This window comes from Anopheles darlingi, chromosome 3, assembly GCF_943734745.1.
Source record: "Anopheles darlingi chromosome 3, idAnoDarlMG_H_01, whole genome shotgun sequence".
Lineage (NCBI taxonomy): Eukaryota > Metazoa > Arthropoda > Insecta > Diptera > Culicidae > Anopheles > Anopheles darlingi.
Genome location: NC_064875.1, coordinates 20,008,968 through 20,022,759, shown reverse-complemented (window position 1 = coordinate 20,022,759; position 13,792 = coordinate 20,008,968). Strand labels below are relative to the sequence as shown.

Genomic DNA, 13,792 nt, shown 5'->3' with positions numbered 1-13,792 from the left:
TCACTTGTTGCTGTCGCGTTCGAAGGAGAAGCACGTCAAGCAAGAGGAAATGGACGAAAACGAAAAGAACCGTCCCCGCACCCGTGCCGTGATGTTTTTTCGTTGTAACTTTTGATGAAGAAATGCCGCAAGGGAGGCAGAACCGTTTGCCAGGTTCCACTTCTGACCCTTTCCTGAGCTGCTCCCTGCGTTTTTTTTTATGCTGGTGAAAATTATATTTGAATACCACGGAACCGCACGGAACTGATGACACTTGGCCATTGCCAACGGTGGTGGTGCTGTCGGTCGGTCCGTGTCTTCCTGTGCCATTTGTCTTGACGTTTTCATTCGCTTCATGTTCGCCATCTCCATCTCCTCCCCCGTTTTTTTGTGCTTGCTTGCTTTTACGCATCTTATTCACCTTCCCCAACCATAAAGTTGGAAGTTGTTCAATTTGATCAAACCACACAACTTATGCTGCTCGCGACCACCACCGCAACGGGGCGGCACGCCACAGGCCGAAGAAGCGGAAATGCCGGGAAAACTTTGCGTACTCCGCGGACAGTCCTTCGGCCGCTGGCGCCTGTCCAGTGAGCGGCGAAAGTTTTCTTATAAATTTCGCGACCAAAGTAACATAAATCATGCGAACGTTTCGCGTGGTTCTCCTTCCTCTACGCGTTACTGAACTGTAGAGGGTGGTGCTGGAGGTCTTCGTTGGGGCGTTACGCCCGGAGTGTCTATATTGGCCTCACGCACTTACGCCAAATAACAATCGGCGTTCAGATGGGTTAGCGAATTAGTGATCTTTCCTTCGCGAGACCTAAAAGCTGCCCTGGTTTTGTTGTCTGATAAGAACGCCTAATACGCAGACTACACAATTTACAATTCACCGACAAAACAAGGAGCAATTGAATAGCGAAACATTAATCAAACGAAAAACATGGTGCGAATACCGTGCGGCGCTCTTGCTTATGGCGCTGATAGCCCGGCTTTACCGTTCGCTCTGCCTCTGCCTTGTTTTTATTAGCACTTATTTAATCTTTCCAAAAACCCGGCTACGGTCATAGGCCGAGTGTACTTCCCTCCGTCATGCCGCAATTAAATCAATCACATTCCATTACATTTGCTGGACACGGGCCAGACAGCAAACGAGGTCCTACAGAGGTCCGTTATCACCGGACGGCAACAGCGTGATATTCCGCGATGTGCAGTTTAAACCAGAAACGGTTTCGTTCCAGAATCTGCTGAACCGGGAATCTTGTGGCCCGCATTTTCGGGAGGGGATCGTTCGATGCTTCTACTCGTGCCATGATAACACCATTAATCACTTGGCATTTGATTGTGTTTTGCGTTGCGCTTCCAATCCCCCAGAATCAACCGATCGACGCAGCATACAGAGTTCGTCGGTTTTGTCTGTCACCTTTGGACCATTGCAGAGACAGACTCTACAGCTCGTGATGTGGTCTGGCATGTGGCGTTCTCTGAATTATGAACCCCCAAAAAAAACAGTGCGTGATAAGCCGCTGCTCGGTCTCTCGCAGCCTTGACTTCAACAAGCGGATGTCGTTTTGTCGAGAATAAAAATAAACTATTATGTCTCAAATGACAACATTTTAGGGGGCGGGGGAGAAAAACTTTTGCCGCCTCGCAGCAGTATTATTATCCCTTCCAAACAACATCCACCGCTGCCGTCAATCCTGCTGGCGTTCCGGATGGTGTATCCTTCCATCGTTCGATCGCTCGCTTCAATTTTGAATGGGAGCTGGTGGTGCTTTGGAGTTTTGGAGAGGAAAACTTTTGCCAGTTAATGAAGGGAATCGAGGAAGTATCTCGCCTCCCCTTTTGCCTCATGGGTTAATGTCACGAGGCATCTTTATGGAGGTGGGAGTGTAGATTTACGGAAAATGAACACTGCCCTGACTGGCTGTCTGACTCATTATACCCTCACCCCGCTGGCTTGATAAAATCCTCGTTTTGTCAATACCAGGCCATCGAGTGCTACGATCGAAAGAGCTTCGATAGTTCTTCCAGAGGCCCCACGAGAACCCTTGTGGTGGTGGCGAGTGGGGACAGGATCATTAAACTATCCACCGAGTGATGCCCAACAGCTCGCAGAAAAACGCTCTCCAGTCCCATGAGGATTTTGCTAGGGAAAACAATACGCAGGGGAACAAGATACTGTCCCTGGCGCGCCGGTTGGTTCTCGGAATCGAAGTCAACAAAGAGCACGAACCTTCGAGGGAGCGGCGAAGGATGGTGCTTTGGGGTTTTTTGGGAAGTTTTTGATAAACAGTGTACTGATTTAATTTTATTCATAATAAATTGAAAACTTTTCCACCATTTCGACGTTACGGGGAGCAGCTCGATTTGGTGATGGGGAAGTGAGGAAAGATGTTACCGGGGTTGTAGCGTGATGATCGTGCAGCACGAGGATTTGGTTGATAGAAGCAGTTCACGCAGGACTTATCGTGGATTAGATTAACGGTTTTATTTCATCTTTTTTGTTCAATTCTAAACTTTTACCTTTATTTGGCTTGGCCTTCGCTAAATCTTTCAAGACTAGTGTTTAAAAGTTAAATGAATCAATCGAAGAAAAAATGACAAAGATAGGTAATTTTGAAAAATATGGCATAAAAATAATTTTGATAAATATTTTCATAATCGGTGTCCATCGTAGCATAAAAGCTAAAGAACCGAACCTTTTTCCAAGTAATCAATTCGAGTTTTTTTTTAATTTGTAGATTCACTCTTTAACATATTTTCGTTCAAAACTCGTTTTGAAGCAAAACTTTTTCAACTTCACAATCTAACAAAAATTTAAAAATGGAAACTTCTACAAAAACCCGACGGGAACATCTGGAAAAGCTTCCTATTTAATCAAAGAGTATTGATTTGCAAATGTCAGGCAATGCATTTTTGAAGACACGCCTGCCTGAAATTGATACTGTATTGTTTTAGTAAATTTTCAAGTAATTTTGAAAAGCAAAAAACAGAGTGTACTAGATATTTTATAAACAATCCGAAAGAGTTTTAAACTCGCAAAAAAAATTCCCCCGCCGTTCAGGCTACTCTGTGTGAAATAAATTTGCTTGTTATTAAAAATCCTCGAAGCTTATGACACTCGCTTTCATAACACCGGGGCCAAAATACTTCAGAAGACCATTCACCAAGGGACCGTGGCTTCAAATATCCGACTCGGTTTCGGTTTTGATTGAAAATCTAGTCGCCTTTTGCGCTTCTAATCGTCCTCCATTTTCAATTCTTACCGGAATACCGGAATCTCCCGCAGAGTGATGTACCGCATCATCAAGAATAGAATCCCGTTTTCGTACACACACAAAAAAAAACATGTTCTTTGCGCTTCTGCAAGCACAAAAAAGAACGATAAAACCCGGCACTAGGGAACAGCTGACTTGTTCCCCTACCAAGAGAAGTGCGCGAGTTGCAGAAAACCCAACCACGGCTAAAGTCAGCTGCAGTTCAAACGTTTCGCCGGAAAAATCACGCAGCGAGGCGAGAGCGAGTCCCAGTATGAAGTGCTCCATTTCAGTTGATTTTGGTGTGGAGTATTTTCCCTTTTCCCCCAAACTCACCAACACGACACGACTCCAATCGCAAGGAATCGAGGGCTGCTGCTCTTCATTTTCACCGCAGTTGCGTCCACGGAGCTGCACACAGAGCTGCAGTTCCAATTGCTTTAAAGTCGCCCTCGTCTCTTACTAAAACCCCGAGTGGGCTGAGCAGTACAAAAGGAGGACGATAACCTCAGCGGGACTCCTGCACAGTCCTGGACTTCTTCCACACGGGAAGAGCAGTAGCAGCAGGAAGCCGCGCTCAGCATAAGTTCGTTGAAAAGCAGCAGCAGCGGCAACAGCAACGCCATCCTCATATCAGGTTATTAATATCATAAGTTTCGCTCTCCGTGCGATCGTTGTTACGGATAAACCAATTAAACTCACCGACTCGCCTCGGTTTCAATGTGCTTTCGCTAAGCTTCTCCGGCGCCACATTAGATGCTGCACCGAGATAATGCTGCTGCTGAGCGGAGTGTGAAAAGTTTATCCTCACCATTCGATGGCAAACGGTTTCACGAACCAGCCCGGACCTCCCTCTCTCCCCACGGATCTATTTCGCTAGCAGCAGTTATTCTTCGGAATGGCTTTCTAGTTCTGCTAGTGCTAGGAGTACAATACTTTCCACGAATTTCCCCAATGAGTTGATATTGGTAAGGACTGCGTTGGAACTACTATTGGAGGGGCAACTTTTATCCCTTAATTTGCTGGCAGCAAAACGGTCATAATACTGGTGTCTCTTCTGAAGGAGAAAAGGAACCTCCAAAGGAGCTCCCCTTAGATAAAGGGCCTTTAAATGGCGAAACGGAACATCCAAAACGAAACCAAAACGATGAACCAAACAACTCCCGTCATTAACCATCGCATCATTATAATCACGAAAATCGCAACCCTTCGCCAGCTTCGGTGACACCTTTTCGTCGATTACCGAGTCGGGAACCCGAAATCCCTTTTCAGGACGGGCTTTGACCCGTGTTCAATTTCACTTCGCAGTGATCTGTCTCATTGCAGGGCCCCGGGATTTATAATACTTCGTTTTCCACATTTTCCTATCCGTTGCTCCCCACCAGCCCCCCAAAAACAAAAATGTCTTCAAACTTACTGCACTCCTTCTCACCCAATTATTGTTTCTTTATGAGATGAGTGTTACCACGGTTTGACCTTCCAAACCAAAGTTCGCGAACGAACGAAGGACCAGCATTTTCGTGGTCGGGCGGCGGCAACTCAACTGCGCGCAACTCATTTGCTAATTTCACTTTTCTACTGTTTTAACCCAGCTGCTGACCACGAATGGCAGCTGGATCGGGGTGGCGGTGGGATTGGAGAAAAAGCGCGGTTTGGCCTTTTCTATTCCCGGTAATGCTTTCATTTTCAATTTTATTCCAGCGGTCGGTCGGTTGGTTAGGTCCGGTAGTAACAGTAACAGACAAGCTGCTGCTGCTCCGGCTACTGCGTGGTTGCCGGTCCGGTGGTCAGCATTACATTGGGCCCCCGGACGAGCGAGCTACTCACGATTAAGCGGATGATATCGCACGGAGGAGACGGAGGTTGCGAGATGGTAAGAAAAGTGTCCAAAGTTATAATTTAATTCGCAATCCAAGAGATTTTTCTCTTGGTTCTTCTTTCTCTCGAATTCGGACTTTTTTTTTTGGGGAAAGGGAGGTGGATGGAAGTTTTGGAAGGATCCGTTACACTGGCGAGTGGCTGGCGAGAAGCTTTTCGCTGGATTTCTTTCTTTTCCAGAACATCCCATTATAGGATTTTACCGGATCATTCGACACCGTTACGCCCGAGAGGGAGAGTCCCGCGATAGCGATTTACAATTCGTCAGCTTGCAGCCAACCATCCCGTTAGCGTCGGTTAGTTCAGCTGCCGGATTCTCGCAATGGCAACACAGCAGCAGCAGCAGCCCGTGAGAAGCTTCCAATGGATTTCATAATTTTGATCTAGAAATAGTTTTTGCTCTCTCGCATAAGGAGGAAATGGAGGAAGAAAAACCGCAGAAAGGAGCCGCGTGTGTGGTGAGGGGAAATTATAATCATTTTACAATTCTTCTTTCAACTCTGCGGGTGCCCCCGGGAAAAGAGGGGGGAAGGGGATCCGTCGACTGCCAATTGGCTGCCAATGCCCGGTACCGTTGGTGCATGATTATAATTTAATAAAATTATTTTAATGCTAGTTTTAATTTTCAATTTCCACCGGCACCGGCACCGGCACCGGTACGAGGGTATTTCCTTCGGCAGAAAAGAAACAGCTGGTGCACACTTCGCTACGACGACGACGACGTTCGACTTCTCGAGGAGCTTCTCACGCTCGCAAAAGCGGTTTCCATCCTTCGGGATTCGCCTTACAGGTGGCAGCGGAGCGTGAAGCGAGTGAGTGAGTTGGAGTGGGATGGAAACTCTCCTAAGCCACCGAGAAGTGCACATTGCGAAAACGGATCCCCTTTTTTCTGGTGCTGCTGCTTCTGCTGCTGATCCGCTCATTCGGCGTTGGATGCGAGCACACATTTCGTTTTCTTTCTCCACGTTCCACGGCAAAAGACGCAAAGCTGCTGCAGCTGCTAGACACGGTATTCGGGGTGGGGGAGGTGTTGGAACTCAGTGGCAGCTCGGCAGAAGTTGAGTCGGTAACCGTTAAGACTAATTATGGGAAAAGTATTCGTGAGGATATAAAACAGGAAGCCGGATACAAGAAAAGCAAAGCAAAAAAGAAAGAAACTAGTGTTCGTGGTGAAAAAGAAGGAAAGAAATCTCCTGAACTCCTGAGCGAAGTGGCCGCAGTCAATGGGCACCGGAATTGGAACCAAAAAGGCGCCGGAGAAGTAAATCGTAAGTAAACGGGCCCCCAACGGCGGTGCCGGACCAGCTGTTGGGGTTTTTAATTAATGTTGTACGAAATATTACAATAGGCGTTTTTAGCGCCGCATGATGGTGCATACGAATGTGGTGTGGATGTTTTGCATTAAAATGGTTCATAAAGTTTCATTATTTTAATAGAAAAAATGGAGCATACATTTGGTGGGGGGCAACGATCAATGCCATCTTTTTAAAGGGGTTTGAGGTAACCAAACACTGTGAGAAGCCATCTAGTAATCCTTGGAGGAGTGCTCGTTGTGCCAAAGCGTTTTTTTTTGCGGGTGATATCCAATAATTTTTAGGTGTAGAAGTAGAAAAAAATCTCGAGGCATTTAAAGCACAGGAATTAAACGCTCGATTCGGCAGCTGTAATGCTTAATAGAGCAGCCATAATTGTAGCAACCATGAAAAATATTCGGGCCGCTCATCTGTCAGCTGTGGATGAATCCTGTCATCTACAGTAGCTCAGATCAGATGCATCCAGTAGTCGAAACTTTGGCTTGAAGTTTATAAACTCAGAACGATGTTTATGAGAAGTAATCAATAAAAAAAACTTGCTTAAAATAAAATCGTGTTTTCTCGATTTTAATCGTAAAAATAGCAGCTAGAAATATAATCATCAAAATTGGAGAAGTAAATTGCGATTTACGAGAGTTTTTTCGATAAGAAACGCGAGTTTTATATGGTTTTCAAGGGAATGCAGATAAAACATGCAATAGTTTAAAAAGATCCGTTCTGTGGTTTGAAATCTGCGATGGATACCGACTTTGAAAATGATGTACTTTTTAAGTGTATCATTGTAATTTATGTTGAATTTTTGAATGTTTCATCATTCCGGAGGAATGTAAAACAAAAAATCCGAAAAGGTTAAATAAAACAACATAGTCCCCTCTTTAAAAGGCACAATACCATTTCCTGATAAGTGCACTGACATTTAGATGTCTGATTGACCCCGAAAGACCGAGCTTTAAACGAATCCCCGTGCTTCTGGTAACAAGTGCGTCTGGTTCGCGAACGGGAGCCAATGTTTGATTTATGCATCAAACATGGATTGTGGTTACGTTCACCGTCCCTTCCTTTTTCCCATTTTCCAGCGCACTGGCGAGTCCCGGTTTTTCCCTCCCCCATCGATTGACTACCACTGAATACTGATCGATGAATCGCTGATCAAGCAGCAAGAGGAACACTTTCCGAGGATCCCTTCTTACCATCGTTGCCCATCACCAGTACCCAGTAGTAGGCGGAGGTGTTGTTTTGGGCCATTAACGGAACATTAATTTTGACTTTGACTTTTTACTTTAACCCCTCGGCTCTCTTGCTCCCCAGCGTTTGACCTTTCACGCTACACGATCCCTGCAGCGATTCATGTCCTCGTCTCGTCTCTTCATCGTTTTCCTTCCCCTTTTTTATGGGCGCTGTGTGTATGTGTGTCGACAATATTTTCCTTTCTGCTTGTCATAATTCGTTAACGCACTCGTGCGCGACTTCGCCGAACCGCGACGCGAAGGATCCGTAGCGGGAAGGATGCGTAGCGCCCAAAAAAGGGTTCGCGGGAACGTGCTTTGAAGCGAACCAGACCGACCACCAAACGGGTTGGTACCTGTACCGTGTCGTCTGGTACCACCGTACCAGCCCACCCAGCCCAACCCCACCCCACCCCACCACACCACACGGATGGCGAATGAAGCAATTAATATTCATTCTGATAAATGAATTCGTAAACGAGGCGTATTTTTATGTTTTCCCATTCCCTGCGGCCCCGCAGACACATTAAACGAAAGGAAAGAAAGCGAAAGCGGCAAGAGGGGATTGCAGGCTGGAGGCAGGAGTAAAAAAGGTTTATGATGGACCGTGTGAAGTCCCGTCTCTTCCCCCCGCCGCGTGCGTTGGCACGACAATACCAGTCAGCAATTATTGTGACCCCGCTGACTAATGGTTGCGGGATGCGCACTTTTCCATCTGCTGGCAGTGAGGTGTGTAAGTGCTTCCCACCCCGCGGAAAGGGGGGGTGGGTGGTTCCACCAGATTGCAAAATATTCAATGTAGCGGAAAGGTGCTCGAAATTGCCCTCCCGGCGGGAGCAAATCGAGGATCGAGCAATCGATAGTGTTTCATTCGCCTATAAATAGAAGCCGCGAGGGGGTTATCTCTCTCTCTATTGCCACTTTAAATGGAACGCAATTTGAAGAGCCCTCGATGGCGGATGTGCTAACCCATAGCCACATTAACTGCGAGATTGATCTTATGCATGGTGATTACAGTGGAGAATTCCCTCGCTGGGAGTGCAGAGACCGTTTTCCGTGGCCATAAAAGACATAAATGCACGTCACCCATGCACACCCATGCACCACCCTCTCGTTCGGTTGTTATTCCACTCAATTTCGCTCGTGATCCATAGACTTACTGGTTGTTAAGCAACACGAAAATTGCCATTTTAAAGTTACTGCCTAAAACAGAGAGCTCCTAGTATGTACACTGATACACACACACACACACACACACACACAGCGAACAACCTGCCAGAACAAAGGAAATTGGGGAAGCAACCTTGAACGAATATTAAATTTCAAATTGGCTCCGAAAGGCGTTCATGAAAATGCACATCATGGTCCCACCACCAGCATCCGCAACACGCGAAGTGCATCCCTAGGCCATAAAGGTATATCTGCATGAGGAAATTGGGAAAACTCTCTTCAACTCCTCGATGGAGAACGCTTTCATTGTTTTTTTTCTTTGTTTCCCAGCCTCGCGTTGCATCAAAACAGGATGCATCCGGGGCCATCACTACTGATGATACTCGCTGCTGGCCGGCATCTGGAGGATTCACAGAGCAGCACCAGCAGCACCAGCAGCAGCAGACGGACCACTCTCAGTGCTTCTAAAAATGGTTCCACTCTCGGTGACGGTGTAGAAACACCGAGGCCCGAACCCTGCTTTGATTGTGATTTTCGCGCGAAAAACGCGGTTCGCAGCATGACACGTGGCGTCGCTTCTTGTTTAGAGGCGCAACCCGAGACCGAGGGGTAGGTGCGTGTCTTGAAAATCAAGATTGGCATGACCGCCATTCGCTGGCAGCGTGACCAAGTTTTAGATAATTCACTTAGTTCGCCCTGGTGGTGGTAGTGGTTCACGGGAGCTGTCGCGCGAGTTTCGGGAACTGCATTTTCCACCGCGCCAGCGCCACGGTACGCGACAGCCAACTTTGATTCAATTAAATCTCTCATCCACTCCATCACCGTGACGGAAAGGGGGGAGGGGACGTCAGTTCGTCGTCACCATCGTAGTCGACGTAGTTCGTCGTCATCGCAACGTCATGACGACTCGTGCAGCGTACCGAGAACTGCTTCCTGCGTACACGCGAAACAATCAGAGAAAAAGTCAACAACGGACGGAACGGACGGAACGTTGTGTGGTGCCGGGCCAGCTGGCCATCGTCTAATCGGTGTGCCGGTGCCTTAATTAAGTACGACCCTACGACCGGTGACGCTCGGTTGATGAAGCCTATGGCTAGTCGCAACAAGCACCACGTCGCGCAGTGCTTCTATTGAATTCTACCAGCACCATCGGACTAAAGGACAAAATTGAAAAATCGCACAACCCGAGGGTTCGATAAGCCGGACCGTAGTTCGCGGAATGCATTCGCGACGCTCGCGACGAGATCTTGAGTTAATTGATCACCTCAGTAGCAACAGCAGTAGCAGTAAAGGTCCTAGAGGTTAGCGTCTAGTTTCCTAGCGACAGCCTTCGCTTTCTTTTTGGAAAAACTTTTCACCCAAAACCTCATCCCTCGGTCTCCAATTCTACTATGTAGTACTCTAGTACCAGTGGAAACATTTGCTGGCAACAGTTTACTCAGGGGGTGACCTGCACCCCACCACCGTTCGCGTTGGCCCTTGGCCGTTGGCCAGTAATTTTCCAATTGAAAACTCGTGGCCGCAGGCGTCCAGGCGCATCCGCCACCTGGTTATTATTTCAAGTATGGCACCACGCTGGCGCTGCCTGCTGTTGCCTGTCGCGCGCTCAAGTCCAAAAGGGAAAGGGGGAGAACCCTCAAAGTCCGTTTCGAAAAGCGCCACAACGCAGAGACGAGATGATATTTTAGTAATTAGCCAAATTAAGACGAAGCAATCAGCGTGGAGAACGAGGAACGAGGAAACGAGTTAAGCGAAACTCGGGGGGTCTTCTGTTTGGTTTCGGCGACATTTTATGGCGCAACGAAATGCTGCTCCTGCTGCTACTGCTACTGCTGCTACTGGTGCTGGTGTTCTACTTCGTTCACTTTCACGATTCGATTTCGGAACCAACCGGTGGAATGCTTCAACTTTTCTATTGCTGCTACGTGTTTAAATATGATTTCTAGCACCGAGGGCACGATGTTCGTGGTTCACGGAGGCCATCTCTCGTTGAAAGCGCAAAACCAGACCATGGGAGAGATGTTGTTAGCTGCATTTGGTAGCAGCAAACTGACATCTGCTCGATCATCTTCTCGGCTTGAGAAGCTGTGACACCATTTATGCTGCACTCGCAACTAGCCGCTAGCATAAAAGGTCAACAACAGCTACTGCGTATCTAGCAAGTGATCAGCAGCACTTGAGGGAGATGCATTGAAGACGGTGCATAAAAGAAACTCGTTTTTCCTCCTGGACTTGAACAGAAAAACGACCATGAAGACCACTTTATCATGTGCATTATCGATGCAGCACCTTCACCGATGTCAATGGCATCAAAAAAGACCAACGATGAAGACAATGACGTTGCTACTACTTACCAAGGTTTCGTGCTGGCCGGAACCGGTCCACACAACCAGCAACCGGAGCAAGGTGCCCGTCCTTCAGAACCTGCTCCAGGTGTGCGCGAGTGCCTGCGATCGATACGTAAACGATGCGTGGATCACGGAACAATTGCGCCAACGACAACGCTTCGACGGCGCGGTTCGACGAGAGGAGGAGTGTGTGAAACCACTTGGCCTTGCCCTAGAGCACCACCACTTTCTGCCACTGCCACGCTCAAATGATAATCACTTCCTGCGCTGATCAAGATCTTAACGGTTGGCTCGAGATGACAGTACGCTCGGGAGGGTCGCTGTGCAACACTTGGTTCGCTAGCACTTGTTCACGCTAATGTCCATATGAGTGTGTAGAGAGACGTACGATTGGGGGGGAAGGGAATTTACACCACAAAGGATAATGTTCCTATTCGTACCGAGGGGGGCGATTACCACGCCGTAGGGCGTCACGCAGACCGCCCAGCCAGGGCGATTTCCCTCGATTTATCGTGGTCTAATGGTACCAACCAACAAACTAATGAAGGAGTATTGCTTTCTTCTGCCTCTTCTTCACTGCCTTCTTCGCTGCTCGTTTGTTAGTGAGAGGGACGAACACGAACCTACGAACACTTAGGGCAATCACAACACCGCGAATAGCCGATTAGTGTACGTTGCGGATTGGCAATTTTCCCTTCCTGTTTCTTTTACAAGCTCCTCCACTGTTCGTGCATTAAGCTACGCAGACAAATAATCCCTTATCCCGAGTCAGCACTTAATGGCCTGAATAGTAGTTGAAGCACCTGCGGCCACGTGGTGGTTGCACTTGCTGCACTTTCGCGCCGAAAACGAAACGAAAAGCGTTGCTCACGACCGAGTGTTCCGAGATCATCCGGGAATCACTCGCTTCGATGATGATCGATGCGCGCGCGCTGGCACTGCTACTGCTGCTACTGCTTCCACTGCTGCTACTGTCAGCCACTCGCACGAGAGCTCTGAACGCGACTGAAGCGGCCACTACTAGGTCCACCGTCGTCATCATCGGCATCGTCGTCGTCGTCGCTTGGAGTTCGTGCGATTGTTTTGATACGCCAGCGGCCGTTCGTGATGCCGGCTACGGAGCTTCGTGAAACGTGGTTTGTGATGATTTTCCTCCGAATCCCTTTTTCCGGCCGCGTGGTCGAACGAAAGCGAACGAAGCCCCCTTCGGTTTCCATCGTGCCGTTCGGTATCCGATTATTAGATGCTGTCGTCCATGTGTCCTGTTCGGTTTCGAAATGGATCCCGGTGCAATCTCCGCACAGCCGGTTTACGGTACGGATTTGCAGCATGCACCGAACAGGAGCGAATCGACCACCGGAAGGTTCATGCTCATGGTGAGTTGTTCCTACTTCGAAAAGAAATCCTCAATCAATTCCACGAAAACTAGACATAACTCACTGATTAACGCCACACCGAGCGACGCTTATCACGTGCATCCCAGCATCCCAGTTTCGCTGTTCGCACCATCCGTCAAAAGACACACAAACCTTTCCCTTTTCCGTGACGTAGGTGAATCGTCGGTATTGGCGTGTGTTTGTTTTGCTGACTCTGTTTTGATGTTTTTTCCTGCTCCTCTTCATGATGGCGATGCTGATAGCGTCGGGACGGACGGGGATTGTGTAACCCTCGGATCAGCTGACACCGGCAAGCGGCCCCTAAAACAACGTGTACCGTGCACCGTGTTCCGCCTTGAGGTATTTTTGTCGCCGTACCATCGGCGGAGCGGATTAGAGGCAGATTATTAATCGTTAACAGTTGATTAAAATTGATTAAGCCTCACCACGGTGACCAGCTGCGTTCGTGTCGGTTCGCAAAATCGAACTTGATCCAACCCCACGGGAGGGAGGAGAGGTTTAAACAATCTTTGCCCTGGCCTTTGCTGGTCACGCGCATCCCCTCATACACTTTGCGACGGCCCTGAAGGAAGGCATATCCAATGGCAGTGTCAGTCCACTGATCCATCCGGCGACGTCACGCTCTAATCCGGATTATTGACCACCGGTGTTGATGTCACGCGGTCCGTCGGCTCAGTTTCTTCCGGGATAGCTTCGAGCCAGTGTCAGTATCGAGACAATAATAGCAGCACCATCTAGGGACTAACATGCAGCTCAATTTAGTTCCGGAAGGAAGAAGACTGTCCATGGAGATGTGGGTGGAAGAAGGAAGGAATTATGATTGTTGTTGTAAATTGAATTTACCTATCATCACGCACCACCACCGCCGCCGCCAGGACGTCGTCAACTTCTGTGCTACATCGTTGGCGCCCTCAAAGTGGCCTAATGGTGTTATGGTTTAGCTTTCTGATGATTTCCTCCCTTCCTCTTCTCTCTTTATAGCATCCGGAGCAACCGCCAACTCTTGACGAACTCTGTTTGCGCCACTTTGCCTCTTCAAACTCTTCCTTCCTTTCTATGCCCGAGGAGGATCGGAATGAATCCGACGATTGTTTTGCGGAAGTTCGTCAGGAGTCGCCAGAAGTCTTAATTAATTTATGGCTTTTGATTTGTTTGTTTATTTGTTTGCGCCACGGCCAAACGAGGGAATCTCCGGTGTTTTGGGCGTGACCTCGTTATGGTCTT

At 48.1% G+C, this 13,792-nt stretch overlaps 1 protein-coding gene across 1 annotated transcript in view; it reads right to left on the bottom strand.

The window, feature by feature from the left end:
- The window catches only part of LOC125953763 (uncharacterized), a 42,846-nt gene extending 30,698 nt beyond the window's left edge, over positions 1 to 12,148 (bottom strand). Inside the window, exon 1 of the mRNA XM_049683536.1 lies at positions 11,178 to 12,148. The gene's annotated coding sequence lies outside the window, so the exon portion shown is untranslated. The remainder of the gene's footprint in view (positions 1 to 11,177) is intronic.
- Positions 12,149 to 13,792: the final 1,644 nt, after the last annotated feature.